At 50.6% G+C, this 10,189-nt stretch overlaps 1 long non-coding RNA gene across 1 annotated transcript; it reads right to left on the bottom strand.

Annotated features, from left to right (window-relative positions):
• Positions 1-4,610: 4,610 nt before the first annotated feature.
• Positions 4,611-10,189, bottom strand: LOC141423141 (uncharacterized). Its single transcript, XR_012447791.1, has 2 exons — positions 10,077-10,189; positions 4,611-4,822 (listed from the first exon to the last, which is right to left on the bottom strand). It is a non-coding gene; the product is annotated as an uncharacterized lncRNA (long non-coding RNA).

Below are 10,189 nucleotides of genomic sequence, written 5' to 3'. Positions count from 1 at the left end.
GGTCAGGGGTGGGCGAGGGTCAGGCAGACCTCAGACTTCCCGGGGTCAGTGGTGAGGACACAGCTTCCCTGCAGCAGGTGAGAGCCAAAGACCGGGAGAATCAGGCTCAGTGTGAGCTTGTTCAGGGGCTTCCTGGATCTGGGGTGATCCCTCTGATTCTGCTGGTAGCCAAGTCTGGGGTAGCAGGCCAGGGGTGAGGGTCTTGTTTGTCTGAATCCAGGGTTGTGTCAAATCTCTATAAACTCAAGCTTGGGAAAAATCCAAATTTGAGACAAACTCTGAAGGTGGGGTGCCTTGACAATGGGCCTAAAAATCTCGGGGCATCTGTGAGACCAAGTGGGAGGGTCATCTGAATCTGGATGTGAACCCCATGACCAAGGATGGGGTCCCCTTGGGAACTGGATCTGAGGGTCCACACTGCCATGGAGGTTGAGAAGGTGGTAAGGAACAAGTCTTGGGGGGAGGTGGGTCCTGCACAGCAAAGACCCGCCCAGTGAGTCCCCAACCTTTGTCCATCTTTGCCCCTCTTTTATGACATGCCATCCTCACATTTTTGGTCCCTCTACCCCTCCTTCTGCCCCCTCCCTCATCCCCACCCTGTCTTGTATCACTAAGTCTCTAGGAATTGCTTTTCTGGACCCCCAAGTCTCAGGCACCTCCACATTCCCTCCCTGGGGCGAAGAGGATCAAGGGGTGAGGGGAAGGGAAAGCCCATCCCCCTTTCCTCCTCCAACAGGGCAAATCCTCGCTCACCCTTCGGGGCCCTGGCAAGGTGGATCTGTTCTTGGGGAGCTGGGCGGCCTGCTGCCTTATCTAAGTTTCTGAAACAAGCATTTTGCATTTATTCCCCCAAATGTGTTGCCGAATTGCGTTCCAGCCCGTGGCTCGCAGCCATCTGCAGAGAGAAATCCAGTTAGACCTTGTATAATAAGTTCCTGACAATCTTGCTGAGGACGCTGGGTCATAAAAGTCTCCTGGTTTTATCGCCGGTAACAGACACAGAGTGAAATTAAGTTGTCTTATCAAATTTAGATAATATATATCCCTCTAGAGTAGAAGACTCTGCGTGGGGCTTTCGTGGTAGAGCCCAGGAGTGGAAGTGTGTTTCTGGGCGTGGGCAAGGGGCGGGGGCCACCCCAGAGAGCCTGACCCATTGACTGGCATCCCAGGGTTCAAGGTCAAACCCAGCTCTATCATTTCCTGCTCAGTGAACTTGGACAACCGACTTGCCTTCTGCAAGCATTGGTTTTCTTATCTGCAAAGTGGGCATGACAGAGGCCCAGAGTACCTGCTTTCTGGGTGGAATGCAATTTAAGTGAGATGGAGCTGGGCCCCCCCAGGCTGCCCAGCTGGTCCTGGGATTTCGTCTACTGTCCCAGTAGGGACTGTCCTACCAGAGACCAGTGTCTCACACACACACACACACACACACACACACACACACACACTTTGGCTTGCATACCTCCAGTGATGGAGAGATCACTATCTTACCAGGCAACCATTCCGTTTCCCCAGCCTGGACTTAAGACAACCCCAAATCCTTCTCTGGCTTCTGGGACCCAGAAATGAGCCAGACCATACAATTGGCATGGTGAGTGTTTGTTGAGTGACTATTTGCCAGTATTTGCCTCTCTCCTACCCAGTTTCACCCGCAGTCATTCTGAGCCCCAGGAGAGTGATTGGTGGAAGAGCCACCAGCTGGGTGTGATGTGGCCATGTTGCTGATGAGAGAGTTTTCAAACATAAGAGGGACAGACAGGGTCAGGCATAATTGGTAAATATTTGTCTATCTAATCAGAGGGCCTTTTAATTAGCAATTTCATCCTTGCAACTGGTTTATATTTTTTTCTTTCTGCGGGAAGTCAATTAAATGTAACAGATGGAAGAGAACATGGGGGTTTCCTTGTCTCTCACCATCTGTCCCATCCCACCACCACCCCCAGCTGCACCCACACCTCATTGGTGGAGCTGCCTGCCAGTTGCCAGAGAAGGGGCGAGGCTAGGGGGCTGATGACCAGAGAAGGGCAGGGTTTTCCAACCCCAGGAAGCACTCCCTGGAGCTCCTGATCCCCGACTCCAGCCCTCCAACCAGGCACAGCCCGGGACTCCAGGGTCCTGAGACACTTTGCCAGTTGGGCATCCCTTCTTCCTGCTTGCATAGGAACCACCACAAGGAACCTGCTCACACTGCAGGTCTGCCCAGGGCCAGGTTCAGGAGAGACTTAACTGAGTTCAACAAACCTTTCTGAGGGTCTGCTACCTGCAAGGCAATTGGGGAGGAGGGGGGCAATGGGGACAAAAATCCTGTAGTCTTGTCCTTCAGGAATTTGTAACAGGTTGAGGGAGACTTTCTTTCCTTTCTTTCTTTCTTTCTTCCTTCCCTTTCTTTCCTTCCTTCCTTTCTTCCTTTGTTCCTTTCTTCATTTCTTCTTTTTCTTTCTTTCCTCCCTCCTTCCTTTCTTCCTTTCTTTTCTTCCTTCCTTTCTTTTTTCCTTTCTTTCTTTTCCTTCCTTCCTTCCCTTTCTTTCTTTCGCAGCTCATGTATGCCAAGCTCTGTTCAAGACCTTGGGAACACAGTGATGAATCCAGCAGCCTCTGACTTTAAATAACTCAGTTAATCGGGAGAGACAAGCAGGTAAATCCATGCGTTCGATAAGTATTGAGCGTCTCCAGGAGCCAGGCACTGTTCTGGCCATTGGGGACACAGAAAGCCCATGTCCTTTCTGGTGGAGAGACAATAGCAGATGGGTGTGTAACGGCAGGGATGGGATGATGAGAGCAGAAGAAAAATGACCGGAGTGCTGGAATCGAACAGCTCTGTAGATACTGGGATGCTTTGCCACAGCTCTGAGGGTCCTGACTACCAGGCCAGGGGTCTCCAGGAACTTCCCATGCTGTCCACCTCCTAGGCTGCATTCCAACCCACTGGGCCTCCACAGGGGCTGGGACACCTTCTGTTCTTTGCCTAATAACTCCCCATGTGCAGTGTCCCTTCCTGGGGACACCTGCCTGGCCTCTCAGGCCAGGACTCTTTGCCCAACTTGATGGTCGAAGGACCCTAAGGCTGCCCCATGCTGCCTGGAAGCCGACAACAGTCAGACTAAGTTCTCTGAATCATGACTCCGAGAGCCATGCCTGGTGTCCACCCCCCTGCCAGTCCCACCTATGTTGACTGGGCTGGGTTGAACCAGGTAGAGAAAAGGGGACAGGAGTCCTAGGCAGGGGGCAAAGTCTGCAAAGGCAAGGCAGCTTGAAAGACTGGATGGCTTCAGAAAGCCGGAGGGGGTCACCCTGGCCACATGGAAGAGGCAGAACATGAAGCAAGGGTTCCAGCACAATCCTTGCCCTCCTGTTCAAGCCTGTAAGCCAGCTTCAGTCACTCACAATCCTCTTCCATGGCTTCCGAGAGATCCTTGTGTCCTTGTACAGCTCATAATTTAAAGAAAAAAAAACTTTTTTCCTTTTTTTTTTTTTTTTTTCTGAAAAAGTCTCACTATGTAGCCTAGGCCAGGCTTAAACTCTCAATCCTCCTTCCTCAGCCTTCCAAATGCTGGGATTACAGGTGTGCATCACCACACTTGGCCCTTTAAAAAATAATAGCTTTATTGATACAACTCATTCAATACAAAATTGATCCTTTAAAAGTATATAATTCAGTGGGTTTTTTACTGTGTCATGGTTTCACAACCATTACCGCTATGCAATTTCAGGACATTTTTCATCACCCCAAAAGCAATCCTGTACCCATTATCAGTCACTTCCCATTCTCCCCCACCCCACCCCCCACAACTGCTCACCTTTTTTCATTTCTGTGGATTTGCATGTTCTGTACATTTCTATAATGGAATCATATATGACCTTCTGTGACTGACTTTTCTCAGTTACCATTCATCCATGTCACACCATGTGTGACCTTTAATCCTTTTTATCATCAAAAAATACACCATCGTGTAGGGCTGGGGGTGTGGCTCAAATGGTAGAGCACCTGCCTGGCAAGCCCAAGACCCTGAGTTCAAACAACCAGTACCACCAAAAAAAAAAAAAAAAAAGAAAGAAAGAAAAAACCCGAAAAACACAATATTCTATTGTATATACATACTGCATTTTGTTCATCATCCTTTAGTCCATGGTCTTTGAATTGTGTCTACTTTTGGGCTATTTTGAATAAGGCTATGTCAATGTTTGTCTGCAAGTTTTTGTGGCTAAGTTTTCATTTCTAAAGTGGCCGCACCATTTTACAATCCCAGTTTTTCAGTTTCTCCCCATCCTCGTCAACACTTGTTATCATCTGCCTCTATTTTAGCCAGTCTAGTGAAGTGATAGTGCATGGTTTTTCTTTCTTTTTTTTTTTTTTTTTTGGTGGTACTGGGGTTTGAACTCAGGGCTTCACACTTGCAAAGCAGGCGCTCTACTGCTTGAGCCACACCTCCAGTCTGTTTTGCTCTGGTTACTTTGGTCATGGGTCTCATGAATATTTGCCCGGCTGGCCTCAAACTGGGAGTCTCCTTTCTTAGCCTCTCAAGTAGCTCGGATTACAGATGTGAGCCATGGTGCCCGACTGTATGTCTTCTTTAGAGAAATGTTAGTTCATATCAGTTACCATTTTAAGATTGTATTCATTGTTTAATTATTGAGATGTAAGAGTTCTTTACAAATTCTGGATACAAATCTTCAGATCCTTGTTCTTTTTTTTTTTTTTTTTTGACATAGCTGGCCTCAAACTGAAGATTCTCCTGCCGCCATCTTCCAAGTGCTGGGATTTTAGGTGTGTACTGCCATATTCTGCTGGCTTTATACTTCAAAAGAAACTTTGTATCATTACCTAAAATGGGAAAAAACAGTGATACTTGTCATACTAGAGGAATTATAAAAACGTACAATTCATTGTTCAATCAACAAATACTTGAGAATTGTCTCCTGTAACACAGGCACCATCCTTGGCACTGAGGATATAGCCGTGAACACAACAGGTGATATTCCTACTTACGTGGCACTTATGATTATGGAGGAAAGCAAAAAACAAAGGGGAAAAAAATAATGAAAATGTCATGCTTTGCACACAGCCAGAAGGCAGTAAGTAGATGAGTGACCATACAGCTGGATGGTCAGGAAGCACCTCTCAGAAGGGGTTGCCTCAAGCAGACAGCTAGAAGAAGAGAAGGGAGAGGAACTCTGGGCAGAAGGAGGCAGGTGAGGATGCTCCAGGACAAAAAGAGGGTGATGTGATGGGAGCAGAGTGGACAAGGGGGGCAGTCACATAAAATGAAAGAAAAAGCCCAGTCTCACGGGCTGTGTACACCACCACAAAGAGCTTAGATTTGTTGTCTGCACAAGGGAATGCCTGTTTCAAGCTTGAAACCGGAGGGACATAATCTGATTAATGCTTTTAAAAGCCCCTTGGGCTGCAGTGTGGTCAACTGCAGAGCAAGCTGCAGCCAGAAGCCCCGGGCAGCAGGGGCTGCAACGCAGGTAAGACTGCTGGCTGCGACCCGCTGCAAACAAACGGAGGCAAGGGGCTGTTCCTGAACAGGGTTTGCAGGTAAACTCACAAGGTGGCAGATAGACTGGGTGGGGAAGGCAGGAGTAAGAGAAGGGCAACTCCTGGGACCAGAATGGGTCAGGCAATGGGAGAACAGAGGTGAGAGTAACACAGGCTCCCTTTAGGACTTTTAGCTCATTTGGACATCCATGTGGGGATGTCAAGGCCACTTGAGCCAGGCAAGGTGGTTCACACCTATGATCCCAGGTACTTGGGAAGCAGAGATAGGAAGATTGTGGTTCAAAGCCAGTCTGAGCAAAAATGTTGTCAAGACTTCGAAGAATAAGCCTGGCGTGGTGGGTCATGTTTGTAATTCCAGCTAAGCAGGAGGTGGAGATAGGAGAATGGAGATCTGAGGCTATCCGGAGCAAAAGCGAGAAACTCCCTCTGAAGAATGACTAAAGCAAAAAACAGCTGGGGGTGGTGCTCAAATGGTAGAGCATTTGCCTTCCGAGTATAAGGCCCTGAGTTCAAACCCCACTACCACCAAAGGAAAAAAAAAGTTATGAGTTGAGTCTGGAGCGATGCTCTCAGGAATCGTGGGTTATGTTTAAGCCACAGGACAAGATGGAGTCCCAGACAAGAGAGGCTTGAAGCAGATATCTGATGGTGCCCCTACCTGGGGAGGGGGATAGAGACAAGTGAGCACAGCATGGAGGAGCCAAGAGAAGGGATTTTAAGAAGAAGCCAGCCATTGGAGAATCAAGTTTAGAACAAATCAGAGCTCTGACCACAGGCAGTGTGTGCTGGTGGCTCTGAGCCTGACCTGACCTCCCTTTGGCAAGAAGTGTGAAAAAGACAAATGAGCCCCAAACTGGGTTGTCCTCTGGGCAAGTTCCCAGGGAACCCCAATGATGTACCACCTGAGGTCCCCCCAGCTTCCAGAGCTTCTCTTTCAAGAACCACTTCCAAAGGCAAAGGAGAGTCATTGAAGACTGCAGATGAGGCGAGGAACATGGGTAAATTAAAGGGGGCAGAGAATGAGCTGAAGAGGGGCATCAAAGCAGGAAGAGCAGGAAGGAGGCTGGAATAGTGGTCCTGGTGAGAGACGGGAGTCTGGATGTCTTCAGGAGGTCACCTGCGCCCCGCCTCACCCCTCCAGCATCCACTGCCCCATGCCCACTCTGTTCCCTCACCATACGATGCTGGAACTGATGGAGGGCCTACCAGGTGCAAGGTGCAATTCATAGCACTTTATACAGCTTCCCCATGCAATTCTCACACACCTCCACATTACACATGAGAAAGCAAGCACAGAGAAGGCTAGCAAGTGGCCTAAGGTCACACAGTGAGAAAACACTACATCTGAGATTCAAACCTAGGGTCTCTGGTTCAAGTTCATATTACAAAGACCGGGACCGGCATTTCATCACCTCCCAAGGCAATCTGCTTTGTTGATTAAGTGGGTTTGTAAATTCCTTCTTTTTAAACCAGCAATCTATCTCCTAGGTGGCTTTTCCCACCTGGCAAGGAGGCATAAAGGTTAAAATGAGAACTTCAAAGTCAAGCAGCCCTGGATTCCTAGCTGTGTGGCCTTGGGCAAGTTGCACCACTTCTCTGGACAGCCATTCCCTCATTTGTGAGCCTGGCCAACAGAACAAGCCTCCATGTTGTGAGGACGTGCATAGTCCACTGCCAGGCCCACAGAAGGCTCTGGACAAGTGGGAGGGGAGTGCCCATTTAGGATGGACTATGCTCTGTCACCTCTCCCTCATCTCCCTCAAGGTCCTGAGGTCCTGAGTCTGATCCTCAGCCTCAGGCCCTGTTCCAGTTTGTCCCTGTCCCATTCTTGGGCTTCCCCCTCTGTCCTCTCCAGCTCCCCACTGTCTGCCCTCCTGTGGCCCAGGTAAGTCTGGCTGCACCTGCTCCCTCCTAATCAGGATGCCAGCCCCTCTTCCCCTGCCCCCCCACCCCCACACAGGGCCCCATGAGGCTCCTTGCTAATTCCTCTTCCTCAATCAGCTGCTCTTGTGGCCTCTCAGCTGATTGCTCCTTTGTTCCCTGCCAGGCTGGTACCTCTGGAAGATGCTCAGTCCCACCCACCTCCAGGACCCAGTTCAATCCGGACCACCCCAGGTGCAAGCCCTACCTGCCCTGCCCATCTGGCTCTGTCCATCAGGCGTGTCTCGGGCTGAGCGGGGCATGGACACACGAAAGTATCAGAGCATGTGAGAAAACACACATTCAAGAGAAATACCATCACACATGAGCACGAAGGCAAGCACTAGCCCATGTTCTTCTAAAGGACGGGCACACTCACCAGGAAAAACCCAAACCAGCAGGGATGGACACACACACACACACACACACACACATTCCAGCAGGTGCTCTGCCTCTCCAACACACACCCTTTTAGCTAGGTTGATGCCCAAGGCCCTCAGCCTGAGCGAGCACAGATAACAAGAAAATCTCATTTCCAGAGCATCCATGTCTGCCTCCACCCCACCCACCCCACCTAGTGAGCCTGGAGCTGCACTCAGACACAGCCACACACAGCCGAAACAACAGCAGGTGCTGATGGGTTTGGCCCTTGTCAGTCTTCAAAGCCACTGTGCTTTTCCTGGGAAGGGGCTGACTGGGAGGGGCCAGCAGGGTCTAGGGAGGACCAGTCCTGTCCAGTGGCCCCTGCAGAGCCCTGACTACTCATGGAACCTCACAGCTTCCCTGTGGCTAGGGCTGGCCTTGCTCAGGAGGCTGAGTGATCACATCTCAGCTGGCTGGCTGCTTCCACTTCCAGCTCAGTGCCCAAGAAGGAGGGGTGGGTGTCCCCTGGGAACTGCTGGGTTGGAAGGAGAGACAGAAAGGCTCTGTGCTTAGGGCCTACCAGCAACAGGGAGGGTGTCTCCTGATTTAGCAGCCTAAAGGCCAACCACCATGAGGGGTTGACAGGAGAGAGAGGAAACTCAGAGCTACAGGGGACATGTGGCCCAACCTTTGCCCTGCCTGGAAACTGGCACTCAGCTGCTACCCACCCTCCTGTTTGCTATAGAGGCCATTAAAACACAAACTACTTCCTAACCTGCTGGTTAATAGCTACTTCCTCCAGGTTCTCTGGGCAGCCTCAACTCTGGCCCTTTCCCAGGCTCTCCCCTCATTCCCAGGAAATAAAGAATTAACACTGGCCCTGCAGGAGGGGCTCTTCACCCTCTGCAGCCCACTGACTGGTTGCTCGCCTTGATTACAGGTGGGTAATTAAAGATACGAAACTTTACTCAGAACCTTGAGCCTAACTGCCCCCATCTTTCCCTGGATACAACTTTCCCTCTACTCCTCTCCTCTCCCCTGGTCCAAGTGCTCTCAAACCTGGGAGCAACTCAGGACCCCAACACAAACTGAAGGGTCCTGTGTTCAGTCCCAGAAATGAGAGTCCTGTTGAACAGGGGGCTCGAAGGAGAGTTGGGGGCATAGACAGGTGTACCCCACCAGTCTCCTCTCTGAGTCTCAGCCAGGAGAGTGTCAGTGGCCTCCCACCTGAACCCTGGCTTCCTCTGTGGCTCCCACTCCTGCTGCCCAGCCTGCCAGTGTCTCCATCAGCTGTACAGATTTATTTCATGATAATTTCATTTTATCCCTGGCTCCAGAAAGATGGATCGGCCAGTGAGGTGATTGGGGAATCAGTGTTGAGCTCATAAATTTGTTGCCCCTCTCTATGACGTTCCCATAAAGTCCCCGCACTTGAGGGGGAGGGGGACACTGGGTGACCATCTGTCTCTGTCTCTGCCACCTCCACTCGGGCAGGGGTGCAGCTTGAAAGCCTGGGAAAGGGGATTTCTCTGCTCCAGAGGTAGGGAGGGCTCTCCTCCGCCTTTGCTACTAACAAGGCTATTTGTCACTTAGTTGGCAGGATGACCGCCTTCCCCTAGCCCTCCTCAACCCCCAGCCTTGAGGACAGGCAGCCACTAGCTGAGTGGGCACTGTAGCTGGCTGGGAGGACAGGGGCAGATCTCTCCTCCCTCCTCTGACTGGTCAGCAGGAGCACTGTGCTGTGTGGGAGTGGGAGACGTGTGGACAGCCAGCTCTTCAGAAGGAAGAAACGCGCACACACACACATATGCACGCATGCACACACGCACACTCAGCAGAATAGTAGCACGCCCACATTAACACCTGCTAAGGAAGAGATCACAAATGCAATCGCAGAATCAAAGTGCTGCAGGAGGAAAGTGCATGTAATCTGGAGTGCAGGAGAACCAGAGTTGGATACTACTTCTGCTTTGTGGCTTTGGGCCACTTATTCAACTTCTCTGAGCCGACTTTGTTCAGCTGCCAGGATAACTCTTTTCCCCAAAGGCCTGTTATTAGGATCAAGTGAGATAACATGAGAGACACTCCAGGCCCAGAAACTGAAATCTAGAATCATGGTTATAACTCTATTCACTGCACCCACTACCTCCTACATCACCCCCAAGCTTGATTCACACTTTTCCACATCCGCACAATCCCCAACTGACCTGAGAGCCCCCTGCCCTCCCTACCCTCCCTCTACCCCCACCTCCCTGGATACCCAGACCTCTCCCACCCCAGTCTCCTTCCTCACAATCACAGGTAAGGCCAGAGCTTCAGGTCGTTTGGGATGGGTTGGATGAGAAGAATGGGTACCACAACCACAAATCTTCAACCAATGGTTCCCGGCCCTGGTTGAATGTTAGA

The sequence above is a fragment of the Castor canadensis genome, chromosome 5 (genome assembly GCF_047511655.1).
Source record: "Castor canadensis chromosome 5, mCasCan1.hap1v2, whole genome shotgun sequence".
Lineage (NCBI taxonomy): Eukaryota > Metazoa > Chordata > Mammalia > Rodentia > Castoridae > Castor > Castor canadensis.
Note: the sequence above shows the minus strand (reverse complement) of the source record. Positions and strands in the feature narration are given on the sequence as shown.